Source organism: Artemia sp. Qi Xiang Cuo, chromosome 11, assembly GCF_049724085.1.
Source record: "Artemia sp. Qi Xiang Cuo chromosome 11, ASM4972408v1, whole genome shotgun sequence".
NCBI classification, from domain to species: Eukaryota; Metazoa; Arthropoda; class Branchiopoda; order Anostraca; family Artemiidae; genus Artemia; species Artemia sp. Qi Xiang Cuo.
The window spans coordinates 72,133,170-72,153,407 of record NC_142804.1 but is presented as its reverse complement, the minus strand read 5'-3'; the positions used below and the strand labels follow the sequence as shown (position 1 = coordinate 72,153,407).

General features: G+C 34.0%; 1 protein-coding gene across 2 annotated transcripts in view; it reads right to left on the bottom strand.

Moving 5' to 3' along the window:
- Positions 1-4,733: 4,733 nt before the first annotated feature.
- LOC148947313 (uncharacterized) overlaps positions 4,734-20,238 on the bottom strand; it is a 126,843-nt gene continuing 111,338 nt past the window's right edge. For both annotated transcript variants that reach the window (XM_089097005.1, XM_089097004.1), the window contains exon 9: positions 4,734-4,949. The gene's annotated coding sequence lies outside the window, so the exon portion shown is untranslated. The remainder of the gene's footprint in view (positions 4,950-20,238) is intronic.

Below are 20,238 nucleotides of genomic sequence, written 5' to 3'. Positions count from 1 at the left end.
GAAATTATCTACTTCATACTTATAGGGATGATTTGACCAAAACTGACAACACACACCTATGAAAGACTAAGAAACCTAGGTCAGAAAAGCCCAAAAAAAGCAAAGTAAACATCCCAAATCCTAAGTTTCATACAACACACACCTTCGAAAGGCCAAGAAACCTAGCTCAGAAAAGGCCAAAATAGTAAACCAACCATCCCAAATCATAGATTTCAGTCACCACACACATACGAAACACTAAGAAACCTAGCTCAGAAAAGCCCAAAATAGCAAACTAGACATCCCAAATCATAAGTTTCATACAACACACACCTTCGAAAGGCCAAGATACCTATCTCAGAAAAGGCCAAAATAGTAAACCAACCATCCCAAATCATAGATTTCAGACAAAACACATACGAAGGACTAAGAAACCTAGCTGAGAAAAGCCCAAAATAGCAAAACTAGACATCCCAAATCACAAGTTTCATACAACACACACCTTCGAAAGGCCAAGGAACCTAGCTCGGAAAAGGCCAAAATAGTAAACCAACCATCCCAAATCATAGGTTTCAGGCTACACACATACGACAGACTAAGAAACCTAGCTCAGAAAAGACCAAAATAGTAAATCAAGCATTTCATATTATATGTTTCATGCAACACATACCGACGAAAGACTAAGAGACCTAGCTCCGAAAAGCCCAAAATAGCAAACTAAACACCCAAATCATAATTTTCAGACAACACACAACTACGAAAGACTAAGAAACCTAGCTCAAAAAGTCCAAAATAGCAAACTAGACATCCCAAATCATCAGTTTCATACAGCACACACCTACGAAAGGCCAAGAAACCTAGCTCAGAAAAGGCCAAAATAGTTAACCAAACATCCCGAATCATATATTTCAGACAGCACACACATACGACAGACATAGAAACCTAGCTCAGAAAAGTCGAAAATAGTAGGCCAAACACCCCAAATCATTCGTTTCAGACAACACATCTACGAAAGGCTAAGAAACCTAGCTCAGAAAAGTCCAAAATAGTAAACCAAACAACCCGGCGTGAATTGCTTGCGAAAACCTAAATGAATAACTTGAAGTAAAAATGTTAACCAAAAATTTTTGAAAAGTTTTTGGGGGATATGATGCGATGACAGAGGTGTGTCATAGGGACAGCAATAATGTAATATTGTGAGATAAAATGCTTGGAGTATAAAAAAAGGCTTGGAGTAGAAAAAAAGGGAGGGAGGCCTCTCTGTTTTCAAAAATATAATGTTAAAGGGAATATTCTGGATTAATTTTGGGAAAAAAGAAGGAAAATGTCCTAGGAGGGCGAGGACCGGTACCACATACATGATAAGAAGGTGATGAGGACTGGTGCCAGTTGTGGAGGAGTGTCCTCTTCAAAAAAGTATTTTCTATTTGGAAATCAACAACGCTGAACAAAATAGCTATCTAAAAATTTTGATTGGGAATGTTTGGGGGAATGATGGACGTGGGGGAGATGGGCTAGTTGCCCTCCAAATCCCTTTCGACTATTAAAAAGGGCACTAGAATTTCCAATCGAATGAGCCTTTTTTGAAGTTTCTACGACAATGCCTTCAATAAAAACCTTATATGCCCCCAGGGCATAACTCACAACCCTTGCCCTGAAGGCTGTGGGGGAGTGTTCTCCTTGAAAACATAATTTCTATCTGGAAATCAACTACGCTGAACCAAAAAAAATATCTCAAATTTTGATTGGATGTGTTTCAGGAAATGGTGGGCGCGGAAGGGGTGTTAGTTGCCTTACATTCACTTTCAACTATTAAAAAGGGCACAAGCCGCTCCAATTTCCAATTGAATGAGCCATTTTTGAACTTTCTATGGCAACTTCTTCGATACTAAGTGCCCTGTTCTAAAGTGAAAAAATAATAAATGATAGATTGTGTCAACAGCGTTCTTATATGCCCTAAGGGCATAACTTAAAACCCTTGCCCCGAGGGTTGTGGGGGAGTGTCCTCCTCAAAAACATATTTCCTATTTGGAAATCAACTACGCTGAAGAAAATAGCTAGCTCAAATTTTTGACAGGATGTGTTTGGGGGAATGATGGGCGTGGGGGGGGGGGGTGAATAGTTGCCCTTCAATCACTTTTGACTATTAAAACGGCACTAGCCACTTCAATTTACAATCAAATGAGCCCTTTTCTAAGTTTCTACGACAACTCTTTCGATACGAAGTGCCCGGGTGTGGAGAAATGAGAAAAAAATAAATAATACAGTGTGCCCACATCGCTCTTTTGTTGCCATAAAGCTTGAGGAATTCCATGTAAGTTTGTCCACGACTTCAAAAAATAAAATATAATAGGACGTGAAAATCACAGCTTTTCGTTGATAAATCTGGCACCCGCTTCCAATTTTGAATAATGGATTTTCTGCTCTGCTCAAGAAAATTTTTAATATGAGGTGTGTAGAATGTATACGGTAGGCCAATTAGAAATTTTTTTTTTATATTGCTTCTTGTTTGAAAGATGCATAACTAATGCCCCGTTTTTACATTGGATGGACTGCTATTAACAATAATAAGGGTATTGTCAACATGTTCGATATGCTCCGGGAAATCTGAAGGTATGATATTAGGTTTTTTTTTAAGTAGCGGAGTTTACTTTATGTATTGAGGGAGATATGATTCACCTGGATTGTGAAATGTTTGATATTTGGGAAATTTGTTTGAGGATCGTTGTAGGTACTCAATAACGCAAGGCCCAGCGAAAACAGAATACGATGAAATGTGATCTTTTGGAAAAGAATTGGTAGTATGTTTTTTTTTGTATTTTGTTTATATAAACGTATTGAAAAGTGTTTTAAGAAAAATCAAAGTATTTAAAGTTGAAAAATATATATGTATTGTAAATTTGTATTTTAATGTTATGTGTTATAGGCCTAATGAATGGGAGCAGCCCCTTGCCGCAATGGGTAGCTGGAATGTGAATTTTGAAATTATTGTATCATAAATTAAAGGATAATGGGGGAATTAATCGTATGAATAGGGAAATGAATAAAAAGAGAAACAAAATTGGAAAAAGGTAGATAAAATGTATTAGAAGAAAAAACATTAGGTACGTGAGGAATTAGAAAGAAAGAAACCTATGGAATGCTGAATAAGAGGTAAGGTAAATAGGTAGTAAAGTAAAGGAAATAATAGTGAAAATAGTGATGAATTAGATTACAATTAAGCAGGGAGTCTTAGAGTAAAAAAAGCGAAAGAAATGAGACTGATTTTGTATTTTATTTTCAGGAGTAGGAGAGGAAAAAACAAGACCCGGTTGGATTCTGGCCATTGCATCATCAACCCATCGCCAAGAGGGTGAAAAAGAAGAGGAAATCAGAAAAAGAGTTACATCCAGGATGTTTCAGTGTAGACCAAAGAACGCTGGATAGGGTAAAGATAGACGAGTTTCAACTATGAGTTGGAGGGGGAATTTGTATATTTTTAATATTATAGTCTTTTTTTAATAAAAAAATGTTTTTTTATAGTAAAATGACTATAAATATTTGATATTTTTCTAACAAACTATAGTTTACAAAGTGACAATCATGTTTATCCGAACTTAACACGAGTCGGGAAAAGAGATAAGCATGTTTTTTTCAAGATGCTAAACTGCCATCTATAAGACAGAATTAGAAAGCGCTATTTAAACAAAAATTCCAGAGAGGCGATGATATTCCGTTTCCGCATTATCCTGGAATTATTTTCAACTTTTTTACAGCTTCGTTCTCATTCTCATTATTTACCGTTAAATGTTGTTTGTTTCAAATATTTGAAAAAAGAACTAATTTTTATTCTAACTAAAGTACTTTAATTAAGCAGAAAAGTCCGCTAGTGGCACTTGTATTGTGTATTGTCAATTTACAGAGAATAATTTCTGCATTTCCCGAACAGTTAAGGATTTTTAAACTTTATTTTTATTTGGGTATTCTAAGGCGAGGATTGGGTAAGTTTGATCCCACTTCAGGCATGTACCCAGAAACGTCTTCTGTTTTTACAGGGGGGGGGGGGGAGCGGGTGGGGGGCGGGGGGGGGACAAAAAACTCATTGTATTGAATAAATTGAATAAGAAATGCCCACAAATTCAAGAAAACTTGGGATTTCGGAGGGGGAGTTCAGCCTTCTAGGTACTTTCCTGTCCTACTTGTAGGCTCCGAAGTCCCTTGAAACATAAAAACGTCAAAGTCTAGCAACTTATTAAGTAGCATATCTTCCCAATTTCCAGCTTTTTAATTACTACTGTTCTCAAAGGGAGGGGGGCAATAAAAAACTTTTTATTCAATGAATTGATAAAAAATGCTAGGAAATCCAAGAAAATCTAGGATTTCGGGGGCGGCGTCCAAGTCCCTGTGGTCACGTTCCTGTCCAACTTGTAGACTCTAAAGTCCCTTGAAACACAAAAAATATCCGAAATCTATCAACCTGTTCAGCAACATGTCTTCCCCATTTCAAGCTTTCTAATTACTACCCATCTCAAGATCTGTTAACTTCTTGGCGGTGATCTTCTTGAAATATCTGATTTCTTTTTATTTCTTTTGTTCACTGGCAGAAGATTTATACTCCTTTGATTTAGTCTTTTTCTTAACATTTTTTTTCGTTCTAGTTTTCTTCTGTACGGGGGTAAGCTCTTTCGGCGAGCTTGTGGCATATTGCTACCATTATCGCATGCGCATGTCATTTATATGCTTAAAAATCATAAGTAAAAATTGATCGAACTGAATAAAGACATGGAAGTGTTTTATTCTCTTAACTTCATCACATAGTAAAACGCCACAAAAGTAATAATTTCACCCAAAACCCTAAGCAATAAGAGTCCAATCGTCTGACTAGAGAACTTCCAAAAAACGAATAATGTTAAATTTTTATCACAGCAAAAGAAGTAAATTAGCAAAAAACGGGCCAGAACTCCATTTACTTTAGAAAACTCCAAAAGCTCCTGAAATAAGAAAACGAGAATTACTTCAAGAATTAAAAACCATATACGCTAAAAAATGAAACAAAAATCAAAGTTATAATGAATTTGATAGAGTTATATCCATTCGCGACAGAGATCTCACTAAAGACAAGGAAATAATTACACTGTGTAGTTTTAAATTATCTGAATGGAACACATGTAAAAATGTTCTTTACATGTCGACTGTCGAAAAAACTATAATCCACAGACTGTAGTAGACAAGAATAAATATAAAAGAGACGGTTATCGATTTTGTTGACTTCAACAATCGAGACAGTTGGTGAGAAGGGAATTAATGGCAAATACTGTTTTTCAAATGAGGTTAAAAAGGTAATCATTTACTGATTCCACTGGCATCACCAATTGATAGTGCATTACATGGAAAATGATTTCAGATATTGCGTTTCAAATAGCGATAAATGTAAAGGAGACATTTGCATTATGCATTTATAAAACGAAAAAAATATTTAAAAAGAGAAAAACGAGGATTATACAAGCCAGTGAAAAATGTGGACTAAAATGCAAATATTTCAGTCAAGACCTTCGCTTGACCGTCCTCAGTGCACGATAATAAAATACAAATTAAAAATCCTTGGATTTTTATTAGTAATTTTTATTTTATTATCGTGCACTGAGGACGGTCAAGCGGAGGTCTTGACCGAAATATTTGCATTTTAGTCCACATTTTTCACTGGCTTGAATAATCCTCGTTTTTCTCTTTTTAAATATTTTTTTCGTTTTATCATGATTAGCCAGTGTGGTCTCAGAAATTATTTTTTATGCATTTAATTTATATTTATTGATTGGGCTGACTTTACCAATCGATAAAGTAGGTAAAAAAATGGTAGCAGATGGTATATTTCAAACAAGGATAAATAAAAAGGAAGCATTTACTAATTTAACAGAGTTTACCAATCGGTAAAGTAGGTAAAAATAAAATGGCAGCAGATGGTGTCTTTCAAACAAGGATAAATAAAAAGGAAGCATTTACTAATTTAACAGAATTTACCAATCGGTAAAGTAGATAAAAAATGGCAGCAGATGGTGTCTTTCAAACAAGGATAAATAAAAAGGAAGCATTTACTAATTTAACAGAGTTTATCAATCGGTAAAGTAGATAAAAAATATTAGCAGATGGTGTCTTTCAAACAAGGATAAATAAAAAGGAAGCATTTACTAATTTAACAGAATTCTACAATCGGTAAAGTAGGTAAAAAAAATGGCAGCAGATGGTGTATTTCAAACAAGGATAAATAAAAAGGAAGCATTTACTAATTTAACAGAGTTTATCAATCGGTAAAGTAGGTAAAAATAAAATGGCAGCAGATGGTGTCTTTCAAACAATGATAAATAAAAAAGAAGCATTTACTAATTTAACAGAATTAACCAATCGGTAAAGTAGGTAAAAATAAAATGGCAGCCGATGGTGTCTTTCAAACAAGAATAAATAAAAAAGAAGCATTTACTAATTTAACAGGATTCACCAATCGGTAAAGTAGGTAAAATAAAATGGCAGCAGATGGTGTCTTTCAAACAAGGATAAATAAAAAGGAAGCATTTACTAATTTAACAAAATTCACCAATCGATAAAGTAGGTGAAAAAATGGCAGCAGATGGTGTATTTCAAACAAGGATAAATAAAAAGGAAGCATTTACTAATTTAACAGAGTTCACCAATCGGTAAAGTAGGTAAAAATAATATGGCAGCATATGGTGTATTTCAACAAGGATAAATAAAAAGGTAGCATTTACTAATTTAACATAATTCCCAAATCGGTAAAGTAGGTACAAATAAAATAGCAGCAGATGGTTGCTTTCTAACGAGCATAGATAAAAAGGAAACATTTACTAATTCAACAAAATTCCCCAATCGGTAAAGTAGGTAAAAAAATGGCAGCAGATGGTGTATTTCAAACAAGGATAAATAAAAAAGAAGCATTTACTAATTTAACAGAATTCACCAATCGGTAAAGTAAGTAAAAATAAAATGGCAGCAGATGGTGTCTTTCAAACAAGGATAAATAAAAAAGAAGCATTTACTAATTTAACAGAATTCACCAATCGGTAAAGTAGGTAAAAATAAAATGGCAGCAGATCGTGTCTTTCAAACAAGGATAAATAAAAAGGAAGCATTTACTAATTTAACAAAATTCTCCAATCGGTAAAGTAGGGAAAAAAAATGGCAGCAGATGGTGTATTTCAAACAAGGATAAATAAAAAGGAAGCATTTACTAATTTAAAACATTATATCAATCGGTAAAGTAGGTAAAAATAAAATGGCAGCAGATGGTGTCTTTCAAACAAGGATAAATAAAAAAGTACCATTTACTAATTTAACAAAATTCACCAATCAGTAAAGTAGGTAAAAAAAATGGCAGCAGATCGTGTCTTTCAAACAAGGATAAATAAAAAGGAAGCATTTACTAATTTAACAGAATTCACCAATCGGTAAAGTAGGTAAAAAAATGGCAGCAGATGGTGTATTTCAAACAAGGATAAATAAAAAGGAAGCATTTACTAATATAACAGAGTTTAACAATCGGTAAAGTAGGTAAAAATAAAATGGCAGCAGATGGTGTCTTTCAAACAAGGATAAATAAAAAAGAAGCATTTACTAATTTAACAGAATTCACCAATCGGTAAAGTAGGTAAAAATAAAATGGCAGCCGATGGTGTCTTTCTAACAAGAATAAATAAAAAATAAGCATTTACTAATTTAACAGAATTCACCAATCGGTAAAGTAGGTAAAAAAATGGTAGCCGATGGTGTCTTTCAAACAAGGATAAATAAAAACAAAGCATTTACTAATTTAACAGAATTCACCAATCGGTAAATTAGGTAAAAATAAAATGGTAGCCGATGGTGTCTTTCAAACAAGGATAAATAAAAAGAAAGCATTTACTAATATAACAAAATTCACCAATCGGTAAAGTAGGTAAAAAATGGCAGCAGATGGTGTATTTCAAACAAGGATAAATAAAAAGGAAGCATTTACTAATTTAACAGAGTTTATCAATCGGTAAAGTAGGTAAAAATAAAATGGCAGCAGATGGTGTCTTTCAAACAAGGATAAATAAAAAAGAAGCATTTACTAATTTAACAGAATTCACCAATCGGTAAAGTAGGTAAAAATAAAATGGCAGCCGATCGTGTCTTTCAAACAAGGATCAATAAAAAGGAAGCATTTACTAATTTAACAGAATTCACCAATCGGTAAAGTACGTAAAAAAATGGCAGCAGATGGTGTATTTCAAACAAGGATAAAGAAAAAGGAAGCATTTACTAATTTAACAGAGTTGAGCAATCGGTAAAGTAGGTAAAAATAAAATGGCAGCAGATGGTGTCTTTCAGACAAGGATAAATAAAAAAGAATCATTTACTAATTTAACAGAATTCACCAATCTGTATAGTAGGTAAAAATAAAATAGCAGCAGATCGTGTCTTTCAAACAAGGATCAATAAAAAGGAAGCATTTACTAATTTAACAGAATTCACCAATCGGTAAAGTAGGTAAAAAAATGGCAGGAGATGGTGTATTTCAAACAAGGATAAATAAAAAGGAAGCATTTACTAATTTAACACAGTTTATCAATCGGTAAAGTAGGTAAAAATAAAATGGCAGCAGATGGTGTCTTTCAAACAAGGATAAATAAAAAAGAAGCATTTACTAATTTAACAGAATTCACCAATCGGTAAAGTAGGTAAAAATAAAATGGCAGCCGATGGTGTCTTTCAAACAAGAATAAATAAAAAAGAAGCATTTACTAATTTAACAGAATTCACCAATCGGTAAAGTAGGTAAAAATAAAATAGCAGCAGATGGTGTCTTTCAAACAAGGATAAATAAAAAGGAAGCATTTACTAATTTAACAGAATTCACCAATCTGTAAAGTAGGTAAAAAAATGGCAGCAGATGGTGTATTTCAAACAAGGATAAATAAAAAAGAAGCACTTAGTAATTTAACAGAATTCACCAATCGGTGAAGTAGGTAAAAATAAAATGGCAACCGATGGTGTCTTTCAAACAAGAATAGATAAAAAAGAAGCATTTACTAATTTAACAGAATTCACCAATCGGTAAAGTAGGTAAAAATAAAATGGCAGCAGATGGTGTCTTTCAAACAAGGATAAATAAAAAAGAAGAATTTACTAATTTAACAGAATTAACCAATCGGTAAAGTAGGTAAAAATAAAATGGCAACAGATGGTGTATTTCAAACAAGGATAAATAAAAAAGAAGCATTTACTAATTTAACAGAATTCCCCAATCGGTAAAGTAGGTAAAAAAATGGCAGCAGATGGTGTATTTCAAACAAGGATAAATAAAAAAGAAGCATTTACTAATTTAACAGAATTCCCCAATCGGTAAAGTAGGTAAAAATAAAATGGCAGCCGATGGTGTCTTTCAACAAGAATAAATAAAAAAGAAGCATTTACTAATTTAACAGAATTCACCAATCGGTAAAGTAGGTAAAAATAAAATGGCAGCAGATGGTGTATTTCAAACAAGCATAAATAAAAATGAAGCGTTTAATAATTTAACAGAATTTACCAATCGATAAAGTATGTGAAAAAATGACTGCAGATGGTGTATTTCAAAGAAGTATAAATAAAAAAGAAGCATTTACTAATTTAACAGAATTCACCAATCGGTAAAGTAGGTAAAAATAAAATGGCAGCCGATCGTGTCTTTCGAACAAGTATAAATAAAAAGGAAGCATTTACTAATTTAACAGAATTCACCACTCGGTAAAGTAGGTAAAAATAAAATGGCAGCAGATGGTGTCTTTCAAAAAAGGATAAATAAAAAAGAAGCATTTACTAATTTAACACAGTTTATCAATCGGTAAAGTAGGTAAAAATAAAATGGCAGCAGATGGTGTCTTTCAAACAAGGATAAATAAAAAAGAACCATTTACTAATTTAACAGAATTCACCAATCTGTTAATTAGGTAAAAATAAACTGGCATAAGATGGTGTCTTTCAAACAGGAATAAATAAAAAAGAATCATTTACTAATTTAACAGAATTCCCCAATCGGTAAAGTAGGTAAAAATAAAATGGCAGCAGATGGTGTCTTTCAAACAAGCATAGATAAAAAGGAAGCATTTACTAATTTAACAGAATTCACCAATCGGTAAAGTAGGTAAAAAAATGGCAGCAGATGGTGTCTTTCAAACAAGGATAAATAAAAAAGAAGCATTTACTAATTTAACAGAATTCACCAATCGGTAATTTAGGTAAAAATAAAATGGCAGCAGATGGTGTCTTTAAAACAAGGATAAATAAAAAGGAAGCATTTACTAATTTAACAGAGTTTATCAATCGGTAAATTAGGTAAAAATAAAATGGCAGCAGATGGTGTCTTTCAAACAAGGATAAATAAAAAAGTACCATTTACTAATTTAACAGAATTCACCAATCAGTAAAGTAGGTAAAAATAAAATGGCAGCAGATGGTGTCTTTCAAACAAGGATAAATAAAAAAGAAGCATTTACTAATTTAACAGAATTCCCCAATCGGTAAAGTAGGTAAAAATAAAATGGCAGCAGATGGTGTCTTTCAAACAAGCATAGATAAAAATGAAGCATTTAATAATTTAACAGACTTCACCAATCGGTAAAGTATCTAAAAAAATGGCAGCAGATGGTGTATTTCAAACAAGGATAAATAAAAAAGAAGCATTTACTAATTTAACAGAATTCACCAATCGGTAATTTAGGTAAAAATAAAATGGCAGCAGATGGTGTCTTTCAAACAAGGATAGATAAAAAGGAAGCATTTACTAATTTAACAGAATTCACCAATCGGTAAAGTAGGTAAAAAAATGGCAGCAGATGGTGTATTTCAAACAAGGATAAATAAAAAAGAAGCATTTACTAATTTAACAGAATTTATCAATCGGTAAAGTAGGTAAAAATAAAATGGCAGCAGATGGTGTCTTTCAGACAAGGATAAATAAAAAAGAATCATTTACTAATTTAACACAGTTTATCAATCGGTAAAGTAGGTAAAAATAAAATGGCAGCAGATGGTGTCTTTCAAACAAGGATAAATAAAAAAGAAGCATTTACTAATTTAACAGAATTCACCAATCGGTAAAGTAGGTAAAAATAAAATGGCAGCCGATGGTGTCTTTCCAACTAGAATAAATAAAAAAGAAGCATTTACTAATTTAACAGAATTCACCAATCAGTAAAGTAGGTAAAAAAAATAGCAGCAGATGGTGGCTTTCAAACAAGCATAGATAAAAATGAAGCATTTACTAATTTAACAGAATTCACCAATCGGTAAAGTAGGTAAAAAAATGACAGCAGATGGTATATTTAAAACAAGGATAAATAAAAAAGAAGCATTTACTAATTTAACAGAATTCACCAATCGGTAAAGTAGGTAAAAATAAAATGGCAGCCGATGGGGTTTTTCAAACAAGAATAAATAAAAAAGAAGCATTTACTAATTTAACAGAATTCACCAATCGGTAAAGTAGGTAAAAATAAAATGGCAGCCGATGGTGTCTTTCAAACAAGGATAAATAAAAAAGAAGCATTTACTAATTTAACAGAATTCACCAATCGGTAAAGTAGGTAAAAATAAAATGGCAGCAGATGGTGTCTTTCAAACAAGGATGAATAAAAAAGAAGCATTTACTAATTTAACAGAATTCCCCAATCGGTAAAGTAGGTAAAAATAAAATGGCAGCAGATGGTGTCTTTCAAACAAGGATAAATAAAAAAGAAGCATTTACTAATTTAACACAGTTTATCAATCGGTAAAGTAGGTAAAAATAAAATGGCAGCAGATGGTGTCTTTCAAACAAGGATAAATAAAAAAGTAGGTAAAAAAAATGGCAGCAGATGGTGTCTTTCAAACAAGGATAAATAAAAAGGAAGCATTTACTAATTTAACAGAATTCACCAATCGGTAAAGTATGTAAAAAAATGGCAGCAGATGGTATATTTCAAACAAGAATAAATAAAAAAAAGCATTTACTAATTTAAAAGAGTTTATCATTTTTCATTTTAAAAATAAAATGGCAGCAGATAGTGTCTTTCAAACACGGATAAATGAAAAGGAAGCATTTACTAATTTAAAAAGAATTTACCAATCGGTAAAGTAGATAAAAAATGGCAGCAGATGGTGTCTTTCAAACAAGGATAAATAAAAAGGAAGCGTTTACTAATTTAACAGAATTTACCAATAGGTAAAGTAGATAAAAAATGGCAGGAGATGGTGTATTTCAAACAAGGATAAATAAAAAGGAAGCGTTTAATAATTTAACAGAATTTACCAATAGGTAAAGTAGATAAAAAAATGGCAGGAGATGGTGTCTTTCAAACAAGGATAAATAAAAAAGAAGCATTTACTAATTTAACAGAATTCACCAATCGGTAAAGTAGATAAAAAATGGCAGGAGATGGTGTATTTCAAACAAGGATAAATAAAAAGGAAGCATTTAATAATTTAACATAATTTAACAATAGGTAAAGTATGAAAAAGAATGGCAGGAGATGGTGTCTTTCAAACAAGGATAAATAAAAAGGAAGCGTTTAATAATTTAACAGAATTTACCAATAGGTAAAGTAGATAAAAAATGGCAGGAGATGGTGTATTTCAAACAAGGATAAATAAAAAGGAAGCATTTAATAATTTAACAGAATTCACCAATCGATAAAGTAGGTAAAAAATGGCAGCAGATGGTGTCTTTCAAACAAGGATAAATAAAAAGAAAGCATTTACTAATTTAACAGAATTTACCAATCGGTAAAGTAGGCCACACGGAAAATGATAGCAGATATTGTGTTTCGGACAAGGATAAATAAAAAAGATACATTTATTTATTTCGCTGACTTCACCAATCAAGCAGTATGTCCCATGAAAAAATATTGCAGATACCGCATTTCAAACATGGACAAATAAAAATGAGCGTTTATTAATTCACTCATGTCACCAATTGATACAGTAGCCAGTAGGACGGATTGTTAATCAAATGTTTAGAGTTTAACCAAAACTCAAAATATATTTTTGGGGAAAGTGAATTGTTTTTAGACAGCTATATTAACTGGATTTATTGTTTCGCTATTATGTCAAGGTTCATGAAATACACATGCCATGAGTGCAGACATCGTGCCGCCAGTGGAATAGTGTAGTGCAGTCGGTGTCAACAGTGGTTTCATCCAAAATGTGCTGGCATTTCTATTGAGGAGAGAAAACAATGTGGTGAGTGGTTTTTTTCAAACTGCCATTCCCCCCGTTCGTTAACTGAGGACCCCGCCCCACCTTTAACACCACTTTCTCTACCCCCTGTTCTCTACCACGCTCTACGCCCAAGTCTGCCACAAAAACTACAACCCCAAAATCAATTTAAAAAAATCAAGCTTCCCAAGTCCCCCCTTGTGTTGACTGTGTTAAACCCATCAAACAGCTGGAATATCTCCGAGCCAAATATAACTCCCAGTTAGAGAAGAATGCAGAGCATGAAGTAGCCATTAAAGATTGAAAAAAAAAGTTGAAATTTTTCTCAATTACCAAAAAATTCGTAACGATTTACTCCAGGAAGGTAATCTTGAAATTCAAAAAATAAGTGAAAATATCAACTCCCATAATTCACAACTCCTCCTTATGGAAGATGAATCTGCAGTCTAGAGAACAATCAGGTGACCATTAAATTGAAAATCACCAAAATACAAGAGTATTTAAAAAAACAACGTAGCAATTACAATCACCCTAGGGAATCAGTTATGTGAGTTCAACAAATTCATCATTAATTCTAGATTATTCCATGAGAGACTACAAATCCCTACGTTGACTAGGGCTTGTAATGACGCCCTTGATTTTGTTAACTGTCCAATGACTCCTAGCTTGTCTCATAAATTACATTGTAATAATAAACTAAACAAAATAGATGTGGTGAGTTCATTATCAGAAGATGACAATTGTATCATCTTTGAAATAATTACGAAAGTAAGATATAAAAGTGAAACAGACGTGATAATAAGCAGAGAGGAAAATGTAATCTGCAAGCATTTTGATAGTGGTTTCTGCAAGTTCTATAGACAATGCAAGTTTCTGCATATTTGTAGTCAGTTTATTTCGGGAGTTTGTGTGTCTTATAATTGTATTTTAGACCATGTTGATCTTTGTTCTGTTTTATCTTGTATTGATAAGTCATGTACTTTTGCTCATGCATCTCCAGGATTGGAGCGCAGGTTTAAAACCAAACGCTTTTAAGAGCGACGCCGAAAGTATTCAAGACCCCCCTCCCCTTGGTCGTCTTCCAGTCAACTTTCAGGCGTATCCCCCGCTCTTCCGGATACAGAGCATTCTACCACAGGACTCCCTCCCTAGAAATAAGCCTCCACCCCAAGTACTTACGCGTGCCCAGTCAGTCCAACCCCCAAAATCACTTCACTCAATTCGGGCCATCCCCAAACCCCCCTCACTCATATTCCTCCCAAAAATTCACTTCCTTTCGACTCCTTTTATCTCCGTGTGTCGAAGAAGCTACCAGCCAGTTCAGGACTCCACCTGTTATTTGACAAAACAAACCCCACCCCTCCTCACTCAGAGACCCCCCACTGTACGTCCCGCCCTCAGCATCACCTTGCCCCCCCACCCCCCCAATTAAAGAACACACCCAACTTGACTTATTACCAGGTCACCATGAAACCTTTCTCCCTTCCCTTGCACTTTATCCCCCTGGCTACCCTACCAGTATGACTCTGGTTTAAAAGTAAGCAGGCAGAATGATCCTCTTTTAACACCTCCATGCAAAGTTTCTAAAACTTCAAATAATTACCGCTGTTTAGAGTCTCCGCTAGTACCTGCTAAATTAAATGCAATTGTATTTGAAAAAGATGGATTTGATCCCCCTGTCCCTTGTTCTCACTATCCAAGTTTATCCCCCGTTAAGAATTCCGCTAGAACCCCTGACCGTATCTGTGATATAAAAAAATGAAAATTTAAAAACTATACTTTTAAAAGTTGTTATCGATTCCCCATTCTTTTCTTGAGCAAAGCTGTATGCATTAACTTTGAAAAACACAATGAATGAGACACCTTTTCTAAAATATATAGATTAGATGTAATCGGTGTTACTGAAGTTCAAGCTCCAAAATTTTCGCATGTTAAAGATTAACAATTTTACTCAATTTATTAAACTCAGACAAGAAAACCACCCTCTGGGTAAGAAAGGTGGCGGAATTCTGTTCTTTATCCGTAATGATTTATATCCAAGTGAAATCCCAATTCCGTGTCTTAATCCCTTTGATGAAGTTATGTGGGTATGTGTTCGACCTAAAATCTTGCCGCGTGCTTTTAATTTAATTGTCCTTTGTTGTTTTTATTACTCCCCTAATCAGAGATCCGCTGACAAAATAAATTTTATCGAAAAATTAAATGCAAGTGCTGACTTTGTACTATCAAAATACCGAAATGCAGGAATTTTCCTGATGGGTGACGCAAACTATATAAGACTTGATTCTACATGTAACGCTTTTAATTTAAAACAGGTCATTAATGTCCCTACTACAACAGAAAATACTAATCTTGATTTAATGTGCACTAATCTTTCAATGTTGTACAAACCCGTCTCCACTTTGCCCCCTCTATGGGATAGTTACCATTTTAGTCTTTTTCTATCTCCGCTGGCTAAAGTTAAACAGTCGTGTTCTGTAACTGAAACCGCTTATAGACCTCTCACTGACCCAGTACTTTTCAATTTTGGCTCCTGGATTACTACTGAAAATTGGTCCACTGTGTATCAAACAAATGACGTTGACTACATGGCTTTGTCCCTCCAAAATCTATTGAGGAGTAATTATGGATTCCACTTCCCTGAGAAAAAATTTAAAACGTGTTCTACAGATAAGCCTTACGTTATTGAGTCTTTTGAAAAACTTATAAGAAAAAAAAATCAATTTTTTCAAAGCAGGTCGCATTACTGAGGCTAATAGTCTAAGGAAGTTCCTAAAGAAAAAATTAAGAAAAGCAGCTTCTAATTATTATAATAATAAAGTCAAAGATCTATATTCTAACAAGCCCAAACAATGGTACAGAAAAATTAAAGAAATATGCGGAAAAAGTCATTCCAAAATTGATTTTCATCTCCCTGAACCCCCTAGTAAGACTGCTAACGATCTGAACTTGTACCTTCCTTCCATCGTGCAAAGTCTCCCCCTTTTCACTGGCTCAAGTCAAACTGGTCCTCATAGGAATTCTTTCCCCTTTATTTCGCCCCCTGGTGTAACCAATAATATTATTAGGCTTATAGAAATAAGCGTTTCCCTCCTGGAATTCCCACTTGACGTAATTAAAACATTTTCAGATGAAATTTCTGAGCCTTTGTCAAATATTTCAACCACATCACAAAATTTGGTATGTTCGCAAGTCGCTAGGAACATAGTTTTATAACACCTGTCCCTAAAAAATACGACAGTCTGACTTTCGCCAACATTCGCCCCATTACGCTCACTTCTGTTTTTTACAAACTTTACGAAGGTTTCCTCTGTGACTGGCTTAAGAATAAAATTTGTCCGCGTATTGACACCCGGCAGTTTGGTAACTTAAAGAAAACTTCCACCACACATTACCTTGTGCACTTAATGCATACCATCGTAAGTAATCATGATAAACCAAATGTCTGGCTGAACCTTGTCTTAGTTGATTTCCAAAAAGCTTTTGACCTGGTTGACCACACCACCATAAATTGTTCGCTCCTGGTTAACTTTAAACTTGATCCTCTGTAAGTAAATATTGTTATATCGTTTCTTTCAAATAGATCCCAAGTTGTTAAATACAAAAATATTTTCTCTAACCCCCTCCCTATATATTGTGGAATTCCTCAAGGAACCTTATTGGGACCACTTTTATTTCTAGTCGTGATTAATGATATTGGTAAGGACTTCCCCCACAGGTGGAAATACGTGGATGACTTGACGATCCTCGAAGTATGTCACAGGAATATTAAAAGTGACCCCCTTGAAATTCTATCCCACATTTCGGATGAAGCTAAGAACCTAAATATGAAAGTAAATTCCACTAAATCAAATATAATTACGATAAATTTCTTGAAATCTATTCCCGCCTTCCTTGACCCCCAGATATTTCTGTGTCTTCCTTTAAATTACTTGGGGTTACAATTTCCTCTAATTTAAAGTGGGATATGCACGTGAAAGATATTGTCCGTAGAGCTAATGCGTCCATATCTCTCCTTAAGCTCTTGAATAAATTTAACACCCCCTCATCCCATTCTTTAAGGATTTATACTTCCTTTGTCCGGCCGCATCTTGAATATGCTTGTCCAGTTTGGCATCCTGGCATCTCCCGTGATGAATCAGATAAAATTGAATCTATTCAAAAAAGAGCCCTAAGAATAATTTTTAAAGAAACTTTGATACCATATTCACTCCTTCTAAAAAAGGCCAAGCTGGAAATTCTTGAGCACAGGAGAGGAACGCTGTGCCTCCGTTTTGCAAAAAATGCAATAATAAACCTTCGCACGGAAAACATTTTCCCCAAAAGACACTCCCCATCCAGACACCACCTGCCATGTACTGTTTCTGAGCCCATTCTTATCTTTTCCTCCATCCGTTGCTTTAGTTCCAGATATGAAAAAACCTCTGTCCCCTTCATTACTGATAATATAACCCGCTAGTTTTTTTTTTGTTTTTTTTTTTTTTTTTTTTTTTTTTTTTACTGGTGATACTTATGGTGGTGTCCATTTGGCTAGTCGGTTCGCTCCCCTTTTTTTTTACTCTCTTAAACTTTTTTAACATTACTTTTATATCAATTTTTTTTTTTTTTGGTTTTGTTTTAATTTGTGCGTCTTTCAACTTCTTGAATTTTACACTTTTTTTTAGGATAATGAATGGCTTTGCGTTTCTGATATTGTTGTTTTTGGCATTGTTTAGCCGGTTTTTTAGTTGTTGTGCTATTTATGTCTTTTTTTATTATATGACCCCGAAATGCGAATTCGGCCCTTCGGGGCTTGTGGTAGCCATTTTCTGAAATAAATATCTTATCTTATCTTACCTAGCCAGTTCATTTTAGGTTGATCTAACTTCCCTGTAAGCGGCCATTTTTATACTTCTGTTATTTTTCATACAAGTTTCATAAATTCAATGTTTAAAATCGGTTACTTCAATGTGCTGAAATAACAAAAAGCACCGGCACAATACAAGATAAAAAATTACCAATTTTTACAGCAAAATCTGCGGTACCAGTATGGCAATCCACAATGGCTTCTTGTACAACCTAAATTTACAGCTAAAGCCCAGCCTTATTAATAACAAATTTTGGGAAGCTGTCATTTACAGACGATTTTCTACCAGTTTCAATAATAAAAAATTACCAGCATAAAGTTTCACATGCAACAAAACATAAGCCTTTGTTGCTTCAATATGTAAACTTAAGCAAACAATGCTAGCTAAATATTACATTACTCCTCAACAGCCTAAGTGAACTCACTACTTTAAGATTGAAAAGGCATTATGTGACATTTCTCGAAGCTTAAAATTTGCAGCCTACTCTCTCAAACTAAGTTCTATTATTAGATCTAGTCCTTTCTCTTCACTATTTTGGCTCTCAGATATTTCCAAGTACAAGTTTTCTAAAAAAGTTCTTTCTATAAAAAAATTGTTTCGTCGTACCTTGTATGTGTACAAAACTAATCTTGCACATATATCTGTAATCTAAAAAAATTTATATATTTGTAAGAAATAAAATTTCGAAACATATTTTTCCGTTCTCCACCTCCCTGTAATGTTTAATTATGCAATATAACACATTTTGGTTTAGCTGGGTGACAATGGTGCTATATTATCAGTCTTGGTAAATATCTTTCTACCACAAAAGACACCTAGATTTCTTCTTAAACGAGTTGCAAGACGAGATTCCGAGGAAATGGTTATTTTTGGACTTTCATATATGAAAGCTCCTTGATATTTTGAACAATGGGGAATGGAACGTTATGCATGGGTACTGCGGCCACTAAGTGTTGTAAATGATCATAGTAGTGGTAAAATACGAAAGACGTTATAATTTTGATCATCCAGATAAACAATTTACTACATAAGAACTATCGTAATTTCCAATCGATTGAGCCCTTTTCGAAGTTTCTACAAATCCTTCTATAGGAAATGCCTTGGTAAAAAAAAGAGGTACATTGTGTACGCATTGCTCTTTACTCAGGCAATGCTATTGCGCTACCTATGAGAAATTACTTTTTTCTTTACATCTTACTATCTATGACCCCCTAACTTGAGCTGCAAGTGGCCTAACTTAATTTATTTATCATCATTTTGACCTTCTTTATTTTATTCATTTTCAAAAGCAATATATTTCCCACTGTGTAGGAAAGGGAAACTGAAATCTTGAAATTTTCGATTTTGAAGGGGATTTCGACACTAGGGAAACCCCGAGCCTAGAGGGTTCAAACTTTACTTTCTTCCCCTTTTTCCCTTTTGGACCTAACGGAAAGAGAGAAAAAGCCTGCTGAACATGACTTAAAATAAAGCAATCTTTATTAAGTCTAAAATTAAAACAAAGTAGGCTAAATTAAAAAAAATATATGCATAAATATTAATATAGAACTACGTAAGAACTTGAAAGGTTGAGATGGCTAGGGCACGTTTTGTGGATGAAGGATAAGATATTGTCAAAGATCGCTCTTTTCGGCCAACCATCCAAAGCCAAACTAAATGTCGGCCCCAAATGGGATAGGAAGAGATCCTTGAAAGAGATTTAAAGAGAATTGGAACTTCTTGGAAGGGGTAAAGAGGGAATGCGTTGAATAGACTCGGATTGGGGAGGAGCATGCGCAGCTGTGTTAAGGACTAGTAGCACTTTTCCTAATGATGTGCAAGTACAAGGCACCACTAAGCATATAAAAAGGGGAAGAAACGACGAATTGAAATTGAAATGATGCAAATATATTCAGAATTGCTATTTCCCAAGTAGGGATAGCTCTGTGCCACGGTTTGTTGATTAAATCACAAGGGGCTCTGTCCTTGGGGTCCCTGACGCCTGTACACTCGTTTTGTTGTGCATTTTTGGCCTTTGAGTTGCTTTGACTATTATTGTGCTTGGTGCAAATTTTCCCAGATTCCTGCATACTGCAACTATCAAAGTGCTGAGAGTGCTTATCAACCCCTTTTTACTCTCCTTTGAAGCTTAGTGCTGTGCCTGCTTTAGATTTATTTTGCTTGCTTAATTTATTAGGGACTGAGCCCCCCCTCTCTGCTTGTAGCCTATTTCTTTTTATTCATTTGA